This window comes from Scophthalmus maximus, chromosome 6 (genome assembly GCF_022379125.1).
Source record: "Scophthalmus maximus strain ysfricsl-2021 chromosome 6, ASM2237912v1, whole genome shotgun sequence".
Lineage (NCBI taxonomy): Eukaryota > Metazoa > Chordata > Actinopteri > Pleuronectiformes > Scophthalmidae > Scophthalmus > Scophthalmus maximus.
The window spans coordinates 6,777,501-6,787,328 of record NC_061520.1 but is presented as its reverse complement, the minus strand read 5'-3'; the positions used below and the strand labels follow the sequence as shown (position 1 = coordinate 6,787,328).

The 9,828-nt window shown below is 41.4% G+C and overlaps 1 protein-coding gene across 1 annotated transcript in view; it reads left to right on the top strand.

The window, feature by feature from the left end:
- Positions 1-9,828, top strand: part of LOC118309311 (potassium voltage-gated channel subfamily A member 10) — a 78,718-nt gene that overhangs the window by 12,580 nt on the left and 56,310 nt on the right. The window lies entirely within an intron of this gene.

The following is a 9,828-nucleotide window of genomic DNA, read 5'->3' as shown; positions in this document are numbered from 1 at the left end:
TATTTCTTTTTCAAATTCAATTCACAGCTGTAAACTCCTTCAGGAATGGCAGTTTGTGTCACCTCTTTGGGTCCAGACTTAATTTTTGTGCAGATTTTGATGGTCCCATATGCATCTCATCGACTTTGATGATCCATTGACATCACAAAGTGAAATATTTCAAGAGCTATCTGACAAATTTCCATGAAATCTGGATGTCATCTGTTCCGATAATACTTTCACTTAACCGGTGATGAATATCTGCACACGCGTTCATTGCTCCCCAAGATCAATCCTAAAGACTTTTGATAATCCCCGACTTATCCTCTAGCACCACCATGAGGTCCATGTTTGAGTGAGTCTCAGATTGAGTATCACAGTGTAATTTGATACAGACATTCATGTTCCCCTCAGGTTGAATTGTAGCCTTCAAATCGCATGTAGCGCCATCTTCAGGTCATGAACCATAAACCAAATATTTTCAAAACCATTTGCACTTTGTCTTTAGAGCTAATTTCATTATTGGTTGGTTGGTTGGTTGTCAGCAGGATTACGAAGAAACTACGAAAGGGTTTTACTCGAAGCTTGGTGGAAGGATGGGACATGAGCCAAGGAAGAACCCATTAAATATCGGCATGGATCTGGACAAAGGGGCGGATCCATTCTTTAACATTACAGCGTTTTTTTGTGTTGTTTTTTTTAACCAATTCTCACGGAATAATACATGGATCTTGGTGAAAAATCAGGCGTATTAAAGGGACTATGTCTATGAGTTGTAATTTGGTGCAACTTGATTGAATTTTAGGCGACTTTGAGCAAATTATTATGCTGGCTTTAGCATTCAGCTCAAAGCACCGCCGTGCAACAGTAAGAAACCTACAGCCCTACTGAGCCACAAGCACAGTTACACACTCTGAGTCCTGTTTTTTTGCTACCTGGATTGTGATGAACCATTTAATAGTTTGCTTGTTATTTCATGTTATCAAATTTAATTTGAGATACATCTTTTTCCAGCTGTTTTCCATTGCTTATGATTCATAGTAATCATAAGCAATGGAACCCCCCCCCCCCCCCCCCCCCGGTCATAATACTGCTATGCTGCACTTTGAATTGCACTGAACAGTATTAAACATAGAAAGACTATATATAGAAAGAAATTTATTATCCATCTGTGTAAGGTTCCACAAGTGGCCTTTGTCGGATTATGTAGCTATATTGGGATATATACGTAATACATAATAAAACAAAACCTAAAGCAGATATTTTCTGGTCTCTTTTATAATTGACGAAATTCCCCCAAGTATTATTATTATCTAATAATTGCCTAGCCAGGTTGAGTACAGGAAGTACTCCTACAAAATGTTCATCTGGAATAGGGAGTGTTTTTTTTCTTCTATGATCCTGAAAAGAGATGCATAACATCTTGCAACCATAGGAATTCGCAGTTCATTAATTTATTCATGCATTCAAATTTCTCTTCAAAGGTGTTGCAGGTGTTTGAATTCCTCCAGATGCTAAATTGGTGAAATTGTTCAACTTTTCCTTTTTTTTTTACTGACGAAATTGTCGACACCAGCTCCTACACAGGATAGAGTTACACAGCACAGTGTGTGTTTGAGTGAATAGTCCTAATGTTTCAAGAGGAAATTTTCAGCTCAAAGGTTAGACAGTTTAAACTTATCCAGGTGTGGAAAAATTACATCTGTGGCTCTCACCTTCACTACAAATTTAGCTCAAGGTCACTTGATAGTCTGTGTTTTAGTTTTTATTTAATTTATTTTTTTGCCATCAATAAGATGATGTAATTTTTTTGAAATAAGGGTTTCACTGTGTCCATATTTATGTCACTACAAGCCTCCAACATCTGGATCCTAATATGAACATATGGAAGTTAAATCTGCTTACCGCATTATATGAGTATTACACCCTGGCTTTGATTATTGCTCTGAAGACTTCATGGCACAGCTGCTGTTTTTAAGACTTAAAAAAAAAAAAAAAGTGGAAATCTCTAAATAGCCTTTTCTATCCTACATAATTGATTATATCCAATTTGTCATTGATGAACATTACAGTTAGGATCTGAATAACCAGACACCCTTGGAAGACGAGTTACATCAGTGGTTTCCTCCTGCTTTGGCACTGCAGGGCTTTGGGGATTTGAAACCTGCCTCCCACTGATCTCCTGTAAAACTCATTTGCAGAAGCCCATTTATTCACTCAGGCCAGACCAGACTCCTCTGCTGTTTATCACCGAGTTTTGCACATCTTTATGCGTGGCCGGGAATAAACGTAACAGAGGAGGGTGCAAAACATTACTGAGGAAATATAAGTCACACTTATTTTTGATTTAAATTCAATGTCTCCACTTGTGGCTCCAGTGTCTGCTGGTTTTAACTTTTTACATGCTGTATTTGTTTTGGTATATCTAGCTTTTTGTGCAAGCACAACACCATATTTGGCAGCTGCACACTGATAGTCCTCGAGGATGAGGAACTATGTGTTTGGGCTTTATGAGCCTTTGTTATTCCAGTAACTGTGCTGTTGTCTGAGGGTCAGGGTGGGATATACTGTTATTACTTTATCTTTTCATGAAGAATCCCCAGATCTGTTCTTGTATAATGGGATGTAGCTGGTCGTGCAAAGATTCGCCTTCTTACTGAAGGTTTTTTGCTATTCAAAGTGTGCACAGTAAATGACAGGAAACGCATTATGGCTCATGTTTGCAGTTGCTCCAGTGGGGAAATATTGGGGCATTTTTTATTTTCGTATAAAGGAAGTGATCTTTCTCTTATTTCAACCCTCTGTTTAGATTGAAATTGAAAAGTAGGGTAATATATCATCACGGTAAGAAAACATAGACTTGACAACTTGAGCAAAATTCTAGCCATGGATGCAAAACCAATTGTCATGCCTGTACAATGATCTTTTGTTATAGAGAAGTTCTTGGTAAAGAAATAAATACCCGAAATGACAAAAATATTACATACATGCTACGTTCACATAACACTTCCCTTGCAAAACTAAACCATGCTTAATGCATTGTGATCTACCAGTGACATTGATTGTATTTCATGGAGGACCACGGATCAGTTTTGTGTGTGTGTGTGTGTGTGTGTGTGTGTGTGTGTGTGTGTGTGTGTGTGTGTGTGTGTGTGTGTGTGTGTGTGTGTGTGTGTGTGTGTGTGTGTGTGTGTGTGTGTGTGTGTGTGTGTGTGTGTGTGTGTGTGTGTGTGTGTGTGTGTGTGTGTGTGTGTGTGTGTGTGTGTGTGTGTGTGTGTGTGTGTGTGTGTGTGTGTGTGTGTGCGTGCGTGCGTGCGTGCGTGCGTGCGTGCGTGCGTGCGTGCGTGCGTGCGTGCGTGCGTGCGTGCGTGCGTGCGTGCGTGCGTGCGTGCGTGCGTGCGTGCGTGCGTGCGTGCGTGCGTGCGTGCGTGCGTGTTTGCAAAGCAACACTGCAACTATCAATTTCTCCAGAAGAAAGAAAATGTGTGTGCTGTGGCGATCCACATCTGGCCTTCATCAGCCACATCAACTCAGACCCGGCGTTTGAAGAGACAGCTGACTTCGTGGAATGAAGCAGGAAGTAAGGGCTTAATCTTAATTCTATGAAACATTCAGATTTGATTACCGCAAAGACACAGCAGGGCAAGATGCGGCACAGGTCATGTTTCTCAGCCGGCAGCAGCTTTCCTGGTCAACAGTGGCTGTGTTGCACGTTATTTAGGATGCCAGCGTTGACTGAGGCCATATTCAAATGAGCAGATTTATAGATAACCATATAGGAATGACACTTTTCAATTCAAATTCAACCAGTTTGAAGGGGAAATTAATTTAAAGATTCAATCTGTATTGACCTTTTGGAATTCAAAATAAGTAAATATGTAAGTGTATGTCTCATACTCTAGCATGGATGATCATATAATTCAATGTCTCTGCTGACTTTTTAAAATGCAACTGCCTTTTAACGTTAGCTTGGCACTCAAGTGCAGCGGTGGATACATGGTAGAGACTGTGGATGATAATATGTTGATATATATGCCTACAATATATATTTGTTGGCAAAACTGTCATTGCAGGTTTGTTTTGAGTTACTGATATTTATGGCGATATGTTAAACTCCAATGGTGGATCGCTTCCTGTCTGGTTGGAAGTGAGTGACTTTGAGTAAATTGGGTTCTTATTCAGGAGTGAGTGTCGGCAGTAATGTGGGCAAGGTACAGTACTTTGCTGTTGTGGTGAAAACGTAGCTGAGCTAAAAGCTTTTGATTTGCCAGTTGATTTACATTCCAATTTGCCTTCCACTGGAGTTTTTTTTTCTTTTTTCAGGAACATCCAACTAGCAGGAGACCCTGGAGAGACCATATATCTCATCTGGCCTGGGAATGAAGGGATTCCCAGGAGAAGCCGAGTGTTGCTATGGAGAAGGATGTCTGGACAACCATAATTTAACTTCTGTCACTGCTACCCAGTTCTGGAAAAGCTGTAAAAAATAAGATGGATGGATAAACGGATAAAAAACCTTTTTAATTGCACCCATAGACAAAGAACATTTGGACTTCAATTGACTTATTGGCCAATATATTCTTGGCAGAATTCTTTCGAATCAGAATTGTGTTTATTGCCCAGTAGGTTTTCACATACAAGAACTTTGAGCAGACTCAGTGTTTGACACTTGGCCTCAGGCGTAATATCTGAAATTCAGTCTCGCCTGGAAAAAAAGGAAAAAGGAACCCCCCCCCCCCCCCCCCAAAAAAAGATAGGTATGTAAGCTCTTTTGTCAGATTATCTCAAGCAAATTGAGCACCTGACCTCAGCAGTGATCGGGGGGATCTGTGCTCAGACCACCGGCCAAAACCAGGCGAAGCATGTGCCCTGTGACCTCCACTCCACCCCGCCCCAGATTAGCCTGGGGCCACCAGGCAGATAGCCTTTCAGGAAAACCCTCCCAAACTCCGGAGGACAATGGACTTTTTGTATGTGACAGAAAAGACCATTTCTGCAATTGGATTAAATTTCTTATAGAACAGAGGAATTCAAAAAATGTTCAACTTTTTAGACTGTATGCTGCGCCAGCCCTTGCATGTGTTCGCACGATGTGCTCCACAGCACCTAATGTACTTCCTGTTCAGCCTTCTGCTACATGACATGATTCTCGGCACATCTGTGTTCACAGCTGTGTGAATATGATCGAGGGATCTATTCTCTCTGGTTAGTGTTTGTTTACAAAGGGTTCAGTGTGTGTGTGTGTGTGGTGTGTGTGGTTGGTGGGTGGGAGGTTGTGTCGCTCTCGCAGGACTGACTGCTGACAGATGAGCTCTCATTTACCGCCGTTGTCAGAAGGATGTGCTGATGGTTCCAACAATCACACCAGGGCAGTATTACACTTCTCCCTCTTTGGATTCTTCCCTTGAAGCTGGGAGCACCACCATGTCTCACACTGATGAGTTGCAAAGGCTAAATGCGGCAAAGTATTGAACTCTAAAACCATACTTTTATTATTTCCCTTTGGACAACAATTTCATCTCTGCATACTACCGTTGTTTCTCAGTACGTTTGTCCCATTGCTATTGTGTTACTTCAACGGTCGAGATGTTTTTGCATGATTTGGAGACGAGTTGAAAATACAGTTTTATTGTTGCCCAAATTTATATCCTGCCTTGCAGTTTAAGCCACTGGTCGCCACGGTGACAATGAAAATAGAGCGTCAACAGGTAATCAATTAATGATCAATCAGTAAATTAATTGGCAACTATTTTGATAATCGATTAATCGGTTCAAGTAAGAAAAAAAGTCAGTATTCTCTAATGTCAGCTTCTTAAATATTTTCTGGTTTCTTAACTCCTCTGTGACAGTAAACTGTATATCTTTGGTGTGTGGACAAAATGAAACATCATCTTGGGGTTAGGGGAAACACAATCCCCATTTTTCACCATTTTATGACATTTTATGGACCAAACAACTAATCGATAAATCAAGAAAATAATCGACAGATTAATCGATTATGAAAAGAATTGTTGGATGCAGCCCTACATGACAATCTCACAGCCTTGAAAATGACTTAGCTTTCACAATGGACAGTCTGTCAGTCCACTATCTTTTTGTCACTGTCACAAGACAATTGTGGGCAGGGACCGTTTTGAGATACCCTGTATCCTGGATAGAACCAAGAAGCTTTCTCTGAATGTTGCACACATTACCAGGCACTGATAATGCAAATATCTAGTATTGTGCAATTTGTAAGCGATTAACCACTAGATGACACAAGAATGAACATTTCAACTTCTGCCAGATGTATTGTGTATTGTGTGTTCGTGCATCATCCATCATATAGTAATTTCAAGACGGTTGTTTATTTCTCTGTGATCCCGATGCCAGAGGAGAATACGTCAGTCAAAGTGGCATTCTGCCACAATAAGGGTTTTGTGATTCTCTATGAGCCACTACGTCTCAGCGTTGGCTCACTGCCCACCACTGATGCCCCGCGGCATTGATTCACAGCAGCTCTGTGCTGAAGAGTGAACCCATTTTGACAGAGGAATTTGCTGTCACATCCCATTCCCATGAATTTTTTTGTTTGCTATCCAGTTGAAATGTAAGAGCATATCAAGTGTGCTTGTTGTCAACGGCCAAGTCTTACTCACCGGATGTAGACTGTTCGGTGTAGGACGTCACTGGACGTCTTTTCAGGCGGCACTCTCCTCCCCTTCCCCTTACCATATTCAAAATCCCCTTCGCTATGGGAAACAACTAGAGCAACCTCTGAGTTACACGCTGAACTTGGGAAGTTTTGACGAAGATTTGGATCTTGCAATCACACAGTTGACATATATTTTACTGTTTTTTTTGGAGCATTGTGTCTGCAGTGAATTAGCCATTATAATGGCCGTGATTTAATGACGATGTGTGCAGCCAGATAACTCTATTGTGCTAAGACAGCTATGCAAGAAGATAAGCTTCATTTATTTATTATTTTGTCTAATCTGAACGTTCTGAACACGTTCTCTAGAGAGAGCCATCGCGTTAGCCACAGTTTCCCCTTTCAGTTGTGTTGTAATTTTTTTCATTGTACCTCGGCAAAAACACGTTTTTAAATCATCTTACATCTTACATTTTTATCTGGTCATACATTTAAATTCACGTTTTTCCCCTGTTAAGGCAATAGAACTCAAACATACTCACCTGTGTACCCAGAGTCATTCCGTCTATAAACTACCCTGACAAATCCTTTAGAATCGACAAATGCATGAGCCGGACCTCTGCATGTCTTGTGTGTCTTCCAAGGCTATTACTGATTTTATTACTACTCGTTAATAATTTTAAAAATTTGCTCTCCACTTGATGTTAGAATTAAACAAAACCTTTTGGAGAAAACCAGAAAAGCATCGCTATAAATGTTTTTTACGAGCTCTAATATTTTTATTTGCATGCTGTGGACATGGATGTGTCCAATCGGCTAAGAGAGAATTTACCAAGCACAATCAAAAGAGCACAATCCTATCGCTCGGTCTCGTTCGTACCTGTCAAGAACTCATCAATTCAAAGATTGGCCCTTGAAATCAAATATGGCTGAGGCAGGTCACTTTGTTCAAGGGCTGGAGAGCTTTTGGCCCCCGGGGTGGGTTGGTAACTATTATACTATTACCCCAAGGCATTAGGGACCCCCAACTACCACAGGCGCACGCACGCACGCACACACACACACACACACACACAGGATCAGGTGACTCTCCAACCTTTGAAACTGTATTTGATCAAACCTCCTGTCTCTGCTGAGGACTCACAAAGGGAAACAGGCCTGTGTCTTTTTTGCGGTTACAGATACTTGGATGTTATGAATACACTAAATGCTGTAAGCTTAGGGCCTTGTAATTTTGCTATATAAACTATAAACCATGCTGGTTTATAGTTTAGTCAGAACTAGTTTGGAAGATGTGCTTTCTGATTGCATTTGGAATCAATAATCTTTTGGCCTGACTAGAAAGTGGAGTGGAAAGTCAGTCGTCGTAGTGAAGAAGGAGACATGACATCATTTAAAAAATGGGGACTATTAAGAATGCTTTCAGACAGTCTCTCCTGGATGAGGTTCATAGTTTTGCACTTGGTTGTTCATATTAGAAGTGCCACAGATTGTTGTGTAACAAATGAAAATCACCAGTCATGCCACTAATGTCGTGAGGTGAATGTGTGAATATCGAACCATCGGTTTTTGAAAAGTTACAGACATGGCTGTACACAAACAAGAGCACGGTGGCTTTCTGATGTTATCCGTTATCATTGCAGTTTAGAAAATAACAAACTGCTGCAGGGCTGCAAGAAACCCTCAGATCAGATTGCGCGAGGGAATAATATCACATCAGTCCTGGAGGAGGCTCTAACTATCACAAATGAAAAAACAAACAAAAGTGGAGTTACATACAACAGAAGTTATAAAATGGGTCCAGGAGGACTCCCTGGTAGCCTGATGGTTAATGTGCATACCTCATGACCGATTCCAGCTGGGGAGCTGTTGCATGGCTCCCTTTTGTCTCCGTACTGTCAACCATCAGATAAAAGCAAAAAAGGAAAAACAAATCTCAGTGGACAGTAAACTGGGATTAAATTAAAATCCCACACCTTGGTCTACTTCAGCAGCGAGATGTCACTTGAAATTCAGCGTCTGAAACCACCTGGTGGCGCACATCACACGAACATCTGTGATGCATTTGGAGCAACTTTTTAACCAAACAAAGATGTCAACATTACGCTATATTTATTGTTTAAAAGGAATTATAGTTCGTATAAGATTTTATGTTATTATTCCAATGGTCTGTTCTATGGTAAATGGACTCTATTTATATAAATCTCTTTACAGTCACTGTAAAGCACATTTCTCACACACACACCCACACACACACACACACACACACACACACACACACACACACACACACACACACACACACACACATGCTTTTTCTATCACACATCATTCACTGCAATTTGAGGTTCAGCATTTTGCCCAAGGACGCCATGGCATGTGGAGCCAGGGATCGAACCGCAGACCCTCTGGTTAGTGGACGACCCGCTCTACTTCCTGAGCCATAGCCGACCGCTCCTTTTAATGATCCAGCATTGAATCCGAACACCTCATGTATAACGCAAGGCATTTTTTTTCCCCCATAATCGTCTGACCTGATCTCACACAACTGAACTTAATGTGGTCCACTTGCAGAGTGAACGCTAACGCACAAGCAAGATGTCCCCCAAATATTTGGCAATCTGGACACCAGATGTGTCCAATCTATATCAACACAATTCCCAACACGGCCGCTCTCTAAACACAGCCTGAATTATGATACGCTCTCCGAATGCTGATTTGCTGTTGATGATTTATGGTTAATCATTTACTGTGCTACCCTGCGCCGAGTTTATAGCCTCCCAGAGGTCCCAAATGAAAATGTCCGCGTGTTTTTCTACAGTGTAATTGTCTCGAACATAAATAACTTCTAAACAGGTGTTACCGCTCGATGAATATTGACTGAATATATTACGTGGCGATATGGTCTCGATGTAGTGTGTGACCTCGGGGGGAAGAGTTAACCCAAAGAGTAAACACAGACTCCTGAGCGCGTCGCTTAACTGCCCATTTGTGTCCTTGACCTTTTGAGACCCTGAGGCTCTGAAGTTGCAGTGAGCATGTGATTTTCCGTTTAAACACCCAGTAATCCACACTCGGGTTGGCGGGGGGGGGGGAAAACGCACGACTAAGCTTCTGCTGTCATTTTCAATTAATCTGTCCGCCGTCCACTGGACGTCCACACAACTGAAACAAGATGGCTAAGAACACCTTGCACTCTGCCATGAGTGAGAGCA